General features: G+C 45.9%; 1 protein-coding gene across 1 annotated transcript in view; it reads right to left on the bottom strand.

The window, feature by feature from the left end:
• Window positions 1–13,808, bottom strand: part of LOC129868123 (zinc finger CCHC domain-containing protein 24-like) — a 60,418-nt gene that overhangs the window by 9,941 nt on the left and 36,669 nt on the right. The gene's annotated exons all lie outside the window — the stretch shown is intronic.

A 13,808-nucleotide genomic window follows, 5' to 3' on the forward strand; every position in this document is an offset into this window, starting at 1 on the left:
ATAGGGAATAGGGTGCAATTAAATGGGAAGTAGCCCAGGCCTGCTGCCATGCTGCTGCAATCACCAGCTTCTAAAATTCAGAACTGATAATTTCATCACTTACTGTAATACCCACCCAGACACAGGCCCTCTCTACCCCATACCCACCCAGACACAGGCCCTCTCTACCACTTACCCACCCAGACACAGGCCCTCTCTACCCCATACCCACCCAGACACAGGCCCTCTCTACCCCCTACCCACCCAGACACAGGCCCTCTCTACCCCCTACCCACCCAGACACAGGCCCTCTCTACCCCATACCCACCCAGACACAGGCCCTCTCTACCACTTACCCACCCAGACACAGGCCCTCTCTACCCCCTACCCACCCAGACACAGGCCCTCTCTACCCCCTACCCACCCAGACACAGGCCCTCTCTACCACTTACCCACCCAGACACAGGCCCTCTCTACCCCATACCCACCCAGACACAGGCCCTCTCTACCACTTACCCACCCAGACACAGGCCCTCTCTACCCCATACCCACCCAGACACAGGCCCTCTCTACCACTTACCCACCCAGACACAGGCCCTCTCTACCACTTACCCACCCAGACACAGGCCCTCTCTACCCCCTACCCACCCAGACACAGGCCCTCTCTACCCCCTACCCACCTAGACACAGGCCGTCTCTACCACTTACCCACCCAGACACAGGCCCTCTCTACCCCCTACCCACCCAGACACAGGCCCTCTCTACCCCCTACCCGCCTAGACACAGGCCGTCTCTACCACTTACCCACCCAGACACAGGCCCTCTCTACCCCCTACCCACCCAGACACAGGCCCTCTCTACCCCTACCCACCCAGACACAGGCCCTCTCTACCCCCTACCCACCCAGACACAGGCCCTCTCTACCCCATACCCACCCAGACACAGGCCCTCTCTACCCCCTACCCACCCAGACACAGGCCCTCTCTACCCCCTACCCACCCAGACACAGGCCCTCTCTACCCCCTACCCACCCAGACACAGGCCCTCTCTACCCCCTACCCACCCAGACACAGGCCCTCTCTACCCCATACCCACCCAGACACAGGCCCTCTCTAGCCCATACCCACCCAGACACAGGCCCTCTCTACCCCATACCCACCCAGACACAGGCCCTCTCTACCCCATACCCACCCAGACACAGGCCCTCTCTAGCCCATACCCACCCAGACCCACCCAAGGCCCACCCAAGGGGGGTTTCTAAAGTAAACGTTTTCCAATAGAACACAAAGTGAGTTCCTATAGAACACAAAGTGAGTTCCAATAGAACACGAAGTGAGTTCCTATAGAACACAAAGTGAGTTCCTATAGAACACAAAGTGAGTTCCTATAGAACACGAAGTGAGTTCCTATAGAACACGAAGTGAGTTCCTATAGAACACGAAGTGAGTTCCTATAGAACACGAAGTGAGTTCCTATAGAACACGAAGTGAGTTCCTATAGAACACGAAGTGAGTTCCTATAGAACACGAAGTGAGTTCCTATAGAACACGAAGTGAGTTCCTATAGAACACCAAGTGAGTTCCTATAGAACACCAAGTGAGTTCCTATAGAACACGAAGTGAGTTCCTATAGAACACCAAGTGAGTTCCTATAGAACACCAAGTGAGTTCCTATAGAACACCAAGTGAGTTCCTATAGAACACCAAGTGAGTTCCTATAGAACACCAAGTGAGTTCCTATAGAACACCAAGTGAGTTCCTATAGAACACCAAGTGAGTTCCTATAGAACACCAAGTGAGTTCCTATAGAACACCAAGTGAGTTCCTATAGAACACCAAGTGAGTTCCAATAGAACACCAAGTGAGTTCCTATAGAACACCAAGTGAGTTCCTATAGAACACAAAGTGAGTTCCTATAGAACACAAAGTGAGTTCCTATAGAACACAAAGTGAGTTCCTATAACACGAAGTGAGTTCCTATAGAACACGAAGTGAGTTCCTATAGAACACAAAGTGAGTTCCTATAGAACACAAAGTGAGTTCCTATAGAACACAAAGTGAGTTCCTATAGAACACAAAGTGAGTTCCTATAGAACACAAAGTGAGTTCCTATAGAACACAAAGTGAGTTCCTATAGAACACAAAGTGAGTTCCTATAGAACACAAAGTGAGTTCCTATAGAACACAAAGTGAGTTCCTATAACACAAAGTGAGTTCCTATAGAACACGAAGTGAGTTCCTATAGAACACGAAGTGAGTTCCTATAGAACACAAAGTGAGTTCCTATAGAACACAAAGTGAGTTCCTATAGAACACAAAGTGAGTTCCTATAGAACACAAAGTGAGTTCCTATAGAACACAAAGTGAGTTCCTATAGAACACAAAGTGAGTTCCTATAGAACACAAAGTGAGTTCCTATAGAACACAAAGTGAGTTCCTATAGAACACGAAGTGAGTTCCTATAGAACACGAAGTGAGTTCCTATAGAACACGAAGTGAGTTCCTATAGAACACGAAGTGAGTTCCTATAGAACACAAAGTGAGTTCCTATAGAACAGGAAGTGAGTTCCTATAGAACACAAAGTGAGTTCCTATAGAACACAAAGTGAGTTCCTATAGAACACGAAGTGAGTTCCTATAGAACACGAAGTGAGTTCCTATAGAACACGAAGTGAGTTCCTATAGAACACGAAGTGAGTTCCTATAGAACATGAAGTGAGTTCCAATAGAATATAAAGTGAATTCCTATAAAACATGGAGTTCTCTAGTTCTATGGACTGTTCTATGGTCCAGCTATGCTCCCTGAGGAGCATAGCGGAGGCCCAGCCCAGTGATGGACCAATCACAGCCCTCCTCCTCTACAGGACACATACCTCAGCCTCTCTGTCATCCTTCCCTCCCAGCTGGCCTCCGTCGACCAATCAGGACTTGGGGGGGAGGAAATCAACCCCAGATGAGCTTCACTCCACTTGTAGAAGTGGAGAAAAATTCTAAACCCAACATAAAGAAATGATTTCAACATCGACTGGTTTGAATTAAAAACACCCTTTCGGAGGTCAAAAGAGCTGGGGCATCCAGCCAAATCACATTGATTCTGTATCATCTGATCTGTTGTCATTAGGACTCCCTCAGAGCAGAGGTAACCCGTTCTAGGGATGAATATGAGTGTTGGCTTTTCTGCAGCCATGTATCACAGTAACAGTGAATATATTTCAAAATGTGATTAAATACATTGTACCCAACTATTTCAATATATTTATCCATCCAACCCTTTGCATTCCATATCCAAAGTCCAAGAAGCGTCCCCTTGTTGTTCTGATGCCAGGTGCTGTCTGTAGTTAGTGATGATGGATGGTATCCTATCTCACCACTCTCTCATCAGCCCAGTTACAGACTGCATCCCAAATGGAACCTTATCCCCTATATTGTCCACTACTTTTAACAGATAGTGAATAGGGTTCCATTTGGAGGGAATAGAGGGCTATTTGGAGGGAATAGGGTTCCATTTGGAGGGAATAGAGGGCTATTTGGAGGGAATAGGGTTCCATTTGGAGGGAATAGAGGGCTATTTGGAGGGAATAGGGTTCCATTTGGAGGGAATAGGGTTCCATTTGGAGGGAGTAGGGTTCCATTTGGAGGGAATAGGGTTCCATTTGGAGGGAATAGGGTTCCATTTGGAGGGAATAGGGTTCCATTTGGAGGGAGTAGGGTTCCATTTGGAGGGAATAGGGTTCCATTTGGAGGGAATAGGGTTCCATTTGGAGGGAGTAGGGTTCCATTTGGAGGGAGTAGGGTTCCATTTGGAGGGAATAGGGTTCCATTTGGAGGGAATAGGGTACCATTTGGAGCGAATAGGGTTCCATTTGGAGGGAATAGGGTTCCATTTGGAGGGAATAGGGTTCCATTTGGAGGGAATAGGGTTCCATTTGGAGGGAATATGGTTTTGGAGGGAATAGGGTTCCATTTGGAGGGAATAGGGTTCCATTTGGAGGGAATAGGGTTCCATTTGGAGGGAATAGGGTTCCATTTGGAGGAACTAGGGTTCCATTTGGAGGGAATAGGGTTCCATTTGGACGGAATAGGGATCCATTTGGACGGAATAGGGTTCCATTTGGAGGGAATAGGGTTCCATTTGGAGGGAATAGTGTACCATTTGGAGGGAATAGGGTTCCATTTGGAGGGAATAGTTTTCCATTTGGAGGGAATAGGGTTCCACTTGGAGGAACTAGGTTTCCATTTGGAGGGAATAGGGTTCCATTTGGAGGGAATAGGGTTCCATTTGGAGGGAATAGGATTCCATTTGGAGGGAATAGGGTTCATTTGGAGGGAATAGGGTTCCATTTGGAGGGAGTAGGGTTCATTTGGAGGGAATAGGGTTCATTTGGAGGGAATAGGGTTCCATTTGGAGGGAATAGGGTTCCATTTGGAGGGAATAGGGTACCATTTGGAGGGAATAGGGTTCCATTTGGAGGGAATAGGGTTCCATTTGGAGGGAATAGGGTTCCATTTGGAGGGAATAGGGTACCATTTGGAGGGAATAGGGTTCATTTGGAGGGAATAGGGTTCCATTTGGAGGGAATAGGGTTCATTTGGAGGGAATAGGGTTCCATTTGGAGGGAATAGGGCCCATTTGGAGGGAATAGGCTTCCATTTGGAGGGAATAGGCTTCCATTTGGAGGGAATAGGCTTCCATTTGGAGGGAATAGGCTTCCATTTGGAGGGAATAGGGCTCCATTTGGAGGGAATAGGGCCTATTTGGAGGGAATAGGGCCTATTTGGAGGGAATAGGGTTCCATTTGGAAGGAATAGGGGTCCATTTGGATGGAATAGGGTTCCATTTGGGGGGAATAGGGTTCCATTTGGGGGGAAGAGGGTCCATTTGGAGGGAATAGGGTCCATTTGGAGGGAATACAGTTCCATTAGGAGGGAATAGGGTACCATTTGGAGGGAATAGGGTTCCATTTGGAGGGAATAGGGTCCATTTGGAGGGAATAGGGTTCCATTTGGAGGGAATAGGGTCCATTTATTCATTTGGAGGGAATAAGGTCCATTTGGAGGGAATAGGGTACCATTTGGAGGGAATAGGGTTCCATTTGGAGGGAATAGGGTCCATTTGGAGGGAATAGGGTTCCATTTGGAGGGAATAGGGTTCCATTTGGAGGGAATAGGGTTCCATTTGGAGGGAATACGGTTCCATTTGGAGGGAATAGGGTACCATTTGGAGGGAATAGGGTTCCATTTGGAGGGAATAGGGTTCCATTTGGAGGGAATAGGGTTCCATTTGGAGGGAATAGGGTTTTGGAGGGAATAGGGTTCCATTTGGAGGGAATAGGGTTCCATTTGGAGGGAATAGGGTTCCATTTGGAGGGAATAGGGTTCCACTTGGAGGGAATAGGGTTCCACTTGGAGGGAATAGGGTTCCACTTGGAGGGAATAGGGTTCCACTTGGACGGAATAGGGTTCCATTTGGACGGAATAGGGTTCCATTTGGACGGAATAGGGTTCCATTTGGACGGAATAGGGTTCCATTTGGACGGAATAGGGTTCCATTTGGAGGGAATAGGGTACCATTTGGAGGGAATAGGGTTCCATTTGGAGGGAGTAGGGTTCCATTTGGAGGGAATAGGGTTCCATTTGGACGGAATAGGGTTCCATTTGGACGGAATAGGGTTCCATTTGGACGGAATAGGGTTCCATTTGGACGGAATAGGGTTCCATTTGGAGGGAATAGGGTACCATTTGGAGGGAATAGGGTTCCATTTGGAGGGAATAGGGTTCCATTTGGAGGGAATAGGGTTCATTTGGAGGGAATAGGGTTCCATTTGGAGGGAATAGGGCCTATTTGGAGGGAATAGGGTTCCATTTGGAAGGAATAGGGGTCCATTTGGATGGAATAGGGGTCCATTTGGAGGGAATAGGGTCCATTTGGAGGGAATAGGGTCCATTTGGAGGGAATAGGGTCCATTTGGAGGGAATAGGGTCCATTTGGAGGGAATACGGTTCCATTTGGAGGGAATAGGGTACCATTTGGAGGGAATAGGGTTCCATTTGGAGGGAATAGGGTCCATTTGGAGGGAATAGGGTTCCATTTGGAGGGAATAGGGTCCATTTATTCATTTGGAGGGAATAGGGTTCCATTTGGAGGGAATAGGGTACCATTTGGAGGGAATAGGGTTCCATTTGGAGGGAATAGGGTTCCATTTGGAGGGAATAGGGTTCCACTTGGAGGGAATAGGGTTCCACTTGGAGGGAATAGGGTTCCACTTGGACGGAATAGGGTTCCATTTGGACGGAATAGGGTTCCATTTGGACGGAATAGGGTTCCATTTGGACGGAATAGGGTTCCATTTGGAGGGAATAGGGTACCATTTGGAGGGAGTAGGGTTCCATTTGGAGGGAATAGGGTTCCATTTGGACGGAATAGGGTTCCATTTGGACGGAATAGGGTTCCATTTGGACGGAATAGGGTTCCATTTGGACGGAATAGGGTTCCATTTGGACGGAATAGGGTTCCATTTGGAGGGAGTAGGGTTCCATTTGGAGGGAATAGGGTTCCATTTGGACGGAATAGGGTTCCATTTGGACGGAATAGGGTTCCATTTGGACGGAATAGGGTTCCATTTGGAGGGAATAGGGTACCATTTGGAGGGAATAGGGTTCCATTTGGAGGGAATAGGGTTCCATTTGGAGGGAATAGGGTTCATTTGGAGGGAATAGGGTTCCATTTGGAGGGAATAGGGTTCCATTTGGAGGGAATAGGGTTCCATTTGGAAGGAATAGGGGTCCATTTGGATGGAATAGGGGTCCATTTGGAGGGAATAGGGTCCATTTGGAGGGAATAGGGTCCATTTGGAGGGAATAGGGTCCATTTGGAGGGAATACGGTTCCATTTGGAGGGAATAGGGTACCATTTGGAGGGAATAGGGTTCCATTTGGAGGGAATAGGGTCCATTTGGAGGGAATAGGGTTCCATTTGGAGGGAATAGGGTCCATTTATTCATTTGGAGGGAATAGGGTTCCATTTGGAGGGAATAGGGTACCATTTGGAGGGAATAGGGTTCCATTTGGAGGGAATAGGGTTCCATTTGGAGGGAATAGGGTTCCATTTGGAGGGAATAGGGTACCATTTGGAGGGAATAGGGTACCATTTGGAGGGAATAGGGTTCCATTTGGAGGGAATAGGGTTCCATTTGGAGGGAATAGGGTTCATGTGGAGGGAATAGGGTTCCATTTGGAGGGAATAGGGTTCCATTTGGAGGGAATAGGGTTCATTTGGAGGGAATAGGGTTCCATTTGGAGGGAATAGGGTTCCATTTGGAGGGAATAGGGTTCCATTTGGAGGGAATAGGGTTCCATTTGGAGGGAATAGGGTTCCATTTGGAGGGAATAGGGTTCCATTTGGAGGGAATAGGGTTCCATTTGGAGGGAATAGGGTTCCATTTGGAGGGAATAGGGTTCATTTGGGACAGCCAGAGAGAGAGCCATGATCTTCCTGCCGCTGGAGGAAACAGCTTTGCCTCCACACTGAAAAACACACAGTGTCACATACACGGTGTCAAAGAGCACTGCACACTTCCCAGTTTCCACCCGGTCCAACGAAGCGCTTGGCACGGACAGGGACAACTGAGGAAAGACACACAAAAGCTGACAAGAGACAATCTCTTAAAATGTCCTGAGAATGCAATAGGATGGCTACAGTATTCTATAACCAGTGTAGGGTGAATGAATATCTCCTCAAACAGTAGCTAGGATTCCATCCAAATGGTTTCCATCCAAATATGCAAATTGGATTGGGTCTAGGGTTTCAGGGATAATGGTGTTGATGTGAGCCATGACCAGCCTTTCAAAGCATTTCATGGCTACAGACGTCAGTGCTACAGGTCGGTGGTCATTTAGGCAGGTTACCTTTGTGTTCTTGGGCTCAGGCACTATGGTGGTCTGCTTAAAACAGGAAGTCCAGGTTGAAAATATCAGTGAAGACACTTGGTCAGCGCATGCTCGCTGTACTGGTAATCCTGTTTAAAGGTCTTACTCACATCGGCTGTGGAGAGCGCGATCACACAGTCTTCCGAAACAGCTGCTGCTCTCATGCATGTTTCGGTGTTACTTGCCTCGAAGCGAGCACAGAAGTAGTTTAGCTCGTCTGGTAGGCTCGTGTCAGTGGGCAGCTCTTGGCTGTGCTTCCCTTTGTAGTCTGTAATGGTTTACAAGCCCTGCCACATCCGACGAGCATCAGAGCCGGTGCAGTACGATTCGATCTTAGGCCTGTATTGACGTTTTGCCTGTTTGATGGTTCGTCGGAGGGCATAGTGCGATTTCTTATAAGCTTCCGGGTTAGACTCCTGCTCCTTGAAAGCGGCAGCTCTAGCCTTTAGCTCAGTGCAGATGTTGCCTGTAATCCATGGCTTCTGGTTGGGGTATGTACGTACGGTCACTGTAGGGACGACATCATCAATGCACTTATTGATGAAGCCATTGACTCATGTGGTTTACTCCTCAATGCCATCGTAGGAATCCCAGAACATATTCCAGTCTGTGCTAGCAAAACAGTCCTGTAGCTTAGCATCTGCTTCATCTGACCACTTTTAAATTGATTTAGTCACTGGTGCTTCCTGCTTTAATTTTTGCTTGTAAGCAGGAATCAGGAGGATAGAATTATGGTCAGATTTGCGAAATGGAGGGCGAGGGAGAGCTTTGTATGCGTCTCTGTGTGTGGAGTAAAAGTGGTCCAGAGTTTTTTTTCCTGTGGTTGCACATTTAACATGCTGACAGAAATTTGGTAAAACGTATTTAAGTTTCCCTGCATTAACGTGCCCAGCTACTAGGAGCACCGCCTGGGTGAGCATTTTCCTGTTTGCTTATAGAGGAATACAGCTCATTCAATGCAGTCTCAGTGCCAGCCTCAGTCTGTGGTGGTATGTAAACAGCTACGAAAAATACAGATGAAAACTCTCTAGAAAGATAGTGTGGTCTACAGCTCATCATGAGATACTCTACCTCAGGCGAGCAATAGCTCAAGACTTCCTTAGATATCGTGCACCAGCTGTTATTTACAAAAATACACAGTCCGCCGCCCCTTGTCTTACCAGACGCCGCTGTTCTATCCTGCCGGTGCAGCGTATAACCAGCCAGCTGTATGTTGATAGTGTCACAGCCTGATGGTGCAGCGTATAACCAGCCACCCCTTGTCTTACCAGACGCTGCTGTTCTATCCTGCCGGTGCAGCGTATAACCAGCCAGCTGTATGTTGATAGTGTCGTCGTTCAGCCACGACTCCGTGAAGCATAAGAGATTACAGTTTTGAATGTCCCGTTGGTAGTGTAATCTTCCACGTAGGTCATCTATTGTCCAAAGATTGCACGTTTGCTAGCAGAATGGAAGGAAGTGGGGGTTTATTCGATCGTCTACGAATTCTCAGAAAGCAGCCCGCCCTCCGGCCCCTTTATCTCCGCCTTCTCTTCACGCAAATGACGGGGATCTGGGCCTGTTCTCGGGACAGCAGTATATCATTCACGCCGGGCTCGTCGGCCTCGTTAAAGAAAAAAAAGGATTCTGCCAGTCCGTGGTGAGTAATCGCTGTCCTGATGTCCAGAAGTTATTTTCGTTCATAAGAGACGGTAGCAGCAACAATATTTACAAAATAAGTATCATCGTGTGACTCTGAGTTTACTTTTCGATATGATGGCTATTATATCAACATTTCCACCTCCTTTTCTCGAATAATTAATTTTACAGATACAAAAAAAGATCACACCATGTCGCACGATCAAATTATCTGTCGCCATTTATAAAATTGTACTGAAAATTCCTGTTTCCAACTTCCTGTTTCCATCACACTATGACTTTACTAGCATAAAAACTGTGGATGGAAACGTGGACAGAGATAACTTGAAAAAAGCTTGCTAACATTTGACATATCGTCTTCTAAATATGAGTGATGTATAGCTTATTTGGCATTATGTAATATGTATCAACTTGATAAATCTGGTTTTCTTTAGCAAAGACAGAACCCTATTTTGGAAATGTTATTTGTTAGGCAATGTTGGACATTAAAAGGTGAAACATCTCTAATATTTTTTATTCTCTGCTTGGAGATCAATGTGGTGATTGTGATCCGAAAGAATAGAGATCAATGTGGTGATTGTAATCAGAAAGAAACCAAGTGTACATATAAATCAAAAGCATATTTTCATGGTGCTTGACTAACTGCTTGGTTTGAACGTGTAACAGCTTTAACTTGGGAACCTGCGGCATCACTCATTCTGTTAACAAACCACAATGTCCGCTCTGATGTTTCAAAGCATGAGCACACAGGAAACAACACACACACACAAGATGCAGAAACCTTGATGAATGCAGCAAACTCCCAAGTCCTTCCAAAACCTAAGTGACACTGACAAGAGCAGTGAGCGAGTCCTTTCTCTGGAGCGGGCATCATCAACTACAGCCACGGACAGATTTGTCTCTTCAGTGGATGGTCGGAGGTCTGGAACATAATTGCAAATAATTTGTAGGACTGCAAATTGATCGCAAGAAGCCCAAACAGATATAATATTTGACTAAAACTATCATTTTTAAACCATTTTTCTTCGTTTGGTGCGTAATGTACAGAACCATGGCCCGCTTCCTTATTCCTGCCTGGTGAGAGAGAGGGGCTGGCTCCCTCTCCCTTAGCGAGCCTCCCTCAGTGAGCCTCCCTCAGCGAGCCTCCCTCAGCGAGCCTCCCTTAGCGAGCCTCCCTCAGTGAGCCTCCCTCAGCGAGCCTCCCTCAGTGAGCCTCCCTCAGCGAGCCTCCCTCAGCGAGCCTCCCTCAGCGAGCCTCCCTCAGCGAGCCTCCCTTAGCGAGCCTCCCTCAGCATCTGGGAACCATCATGATAAACAATGGTCTCTCTCTCTTCTCTCTCTTCTCCTCCACCCCAATAACACACAAATTATTGCATTGTCTATATTGAATATATAATTTAAACATTCACAGTATAGGTTGGAAAAAGCACGTGAACCCCTAGGCCAATGACTTCTCCAAAAGCTAATTGGGAGTCAGGAGTCAGCTAACCTGGAGTCCAATCAACGAGACGAGATCGGAGATGGTTGGTTAGAGCTGCACGTAAATCCAAAGGGTTCACATACTTTTTCTTGCCACTGTATACCTGTTTACACAACATCTTACGTAACCTGCATGTATGTGTATTTCTCAAAACGTTTACATCTGCCTCTGGGTGTACTGTACAGTAGGTGGATATTGTTTTTGGTGAGTTATGAAAATTATACTTGATCAAATGTGTTATTTGTATATTTAAAGTATTCTTAAACATCTCATACAACAGCCTCAACAGGTTGGCTCTTAGGGATTAAGGGCATTTATATTTTGAGAATCACAATACGCTCCCCGTCACTTGTGGGTAGAGCCAATGAAATAGCTATAACATGTGGCCATGTGCACCCTTGGGACAAATATACACTCCAGTAAATCTGATACATTTTTATATGTTTTGCATTCATGGGAAAACATATAAACAGTATTACCTAGGTAACCAACTGACATCCCACCTGAACCAGATGACAAGTCCACAATGACAAATGTCCTCCTTCTCTCTACCTTTTCATTGCCTCTTGATACTCTATGGACTGGTTTCCCGGACACAGATTGAGCCTAGTTCTGGACAACAACAAAAAAGAATTCGATGGAGGTTTCCCATTGAGCCGGATGTTTAGTTCAGGACGAGGCTTACCGGTGTCCTTAAATCTGTGAACTATAATCTCAAATAATTGCATAATTTATGTTACGTGCCTCTATTCACGAGAGAGGACTGTCTAACTGGTACCTGGAGTCCCCAACGTACAACAACACCAGGAGATTAAATGTACTATAATATATATTTTTTAACTACACAGCAACTAGACTGGCGTGCCCCTCATTCTGTCCTGCAGCATGTATACAGCTGTTGTTTCTGGGCCGTTAGCGCTGAGATATGTTGTTAAAGGTTTACTTCAGTACAACCATTAGACATTGCTAATGCAACAAAAAAACAAAAACACAACCCGCTAGTATGTTACTGAAACGATCACACATCAGAATCAGTCTTCAGGCTGAACACGGATGAATCCTCCCCACTCTCTCTCTCTCTATGGGTGTCTAAAGTCCTGTCTATGTATAAGGCAGTATTTTCCCAAAGGCAAAGCCCCACACACACACACAGGCCAACACACACACACACAACCACACACAGGCCAACACACACACACACACACACACACACACACACACACACACACACACACACACACACACACACACACACACACACACGAGAAGCTTCTCATTTCCAGTCATCTGAAGCAGGTTGTGTCCTGTTTGGCATTTCCCCTTTACTATCCATGATTTGACTGCAGTCTGCTGCAAAGGAAACCACAAGGCTCACGCAGAGGAGTTGACTGTTTAACTTAACACTAGATACACTCCCTCTTTTCCTTAACTTTTGCCCCAAAATATTACATGGTTTTGCAAAACAAAAAAGTTAAAGATGCAACAACATCAAAAAACTCAACTTAAGAACGGGAAGCATAGAAATTGAGTACATAGAACAGATCTACTGCTTCTTAGATTTAGATCTATAACTCACATTTCTATGTGAATTTTGGTTGGGTCACCTGAAAAGTAACATATTTTCAGCTTTAAGCTTGCTTCGTTAAGGGTTTAATTCAGGTTTTAATACATATTACAAGCGCATTGCTTTTTAAATCAGAGAAGGATGAGAACAAAGTATGTTTGTTTATGTTCTGATGATAAACAGTATGTCCCTTGTTTCCATGGATACTATACTTCCTTCCTAAAAACATGTGTACAAGGAAACACACGCATGGATTACTCAAACAGTGCTGTCTTTATGGACAGTCTTTCACATAGAGCTGTCTTTATGGACCCAGTATAGTCTATCACATAGAGCTGTCTTCATGGATAGTCTATCACATAGAGCTGTCTTTATGGACCCAGTATAGTCTATCACATAGAGCTGTCTTTATGGACCCAGTATAGTCTATCACATAGAGCTGTCTTCATGGATAGTCTATCACATAGAGCTGTCTTTATGAACCCAGTATAGTCTATCACATGGAGCTGTCTTTATGGACCCAGTATAGTCTATCACATAGAGCTGTCTTTATGGACCCAGTATAGTCTATCACATAGAGCTGTCTTCATGGATAGTCTATCACATAGAGCTGTCTTTATGGACCCAGTATAGTCTATCACATAGAGCTGTCTTCATGGACCCAGTATAGTCTACCACATGGAGCTGTCTTTATGGACACAGTATAGTCTATCACATAGAGCTGTCTTTATGGACCCAGTATAGTCTATCACATGGAGCTGTCTTTATGGACCCAGTATAGTCTACCACATGGAGCTGTCTTCATGGATAGTCTATCACATGGAGCTGTCTTTATGGACCCAGTATAGTCTATCACATGGAGCTGTCTTCGTGTACCCAGTATAGTCTATCACATGGAGCTGTCTTTATGGACCCAGTATAGTCTATCACATAGAGCTGTCTTTATGGACCCAGTATAGTCTATCACATAGAGCTGTCTTCATGGATAGTCTATCACATGGAGCTGTCTTTATGGACCCAGTATAGTCTATCACATAGAGCTGTCTTCATGGATAGTCTATCACATGGAGCTGTCTTTATGGACCCAGTATAGTCTACCACATGGAGCTGTCTTCATGGATAGTCTATCACATGGAGCTGTCTTTATGGACCCAGTATAGTCTATCACATGGAGCTGTCTTCGTGTACCCAGTATAGTCTATCACATGGAGCTGTCTTTATG

This window comes from Salvelinus fontinalis, chromosome 1 (assembly GCF_029448725.1).
Source record: "Salvelinus fontinalis isolate EN_2023a chromosome 1, ASM2944872v1, whole genome shotgun sequence".
Taxonomy (NCBI): domain Eukaryota; kingdom Metazoa; phylum Chordata; class Actinopteri; order Salmoniformes; family Salmonidae; genus Salvelinus; species Salvelinus fontinalis.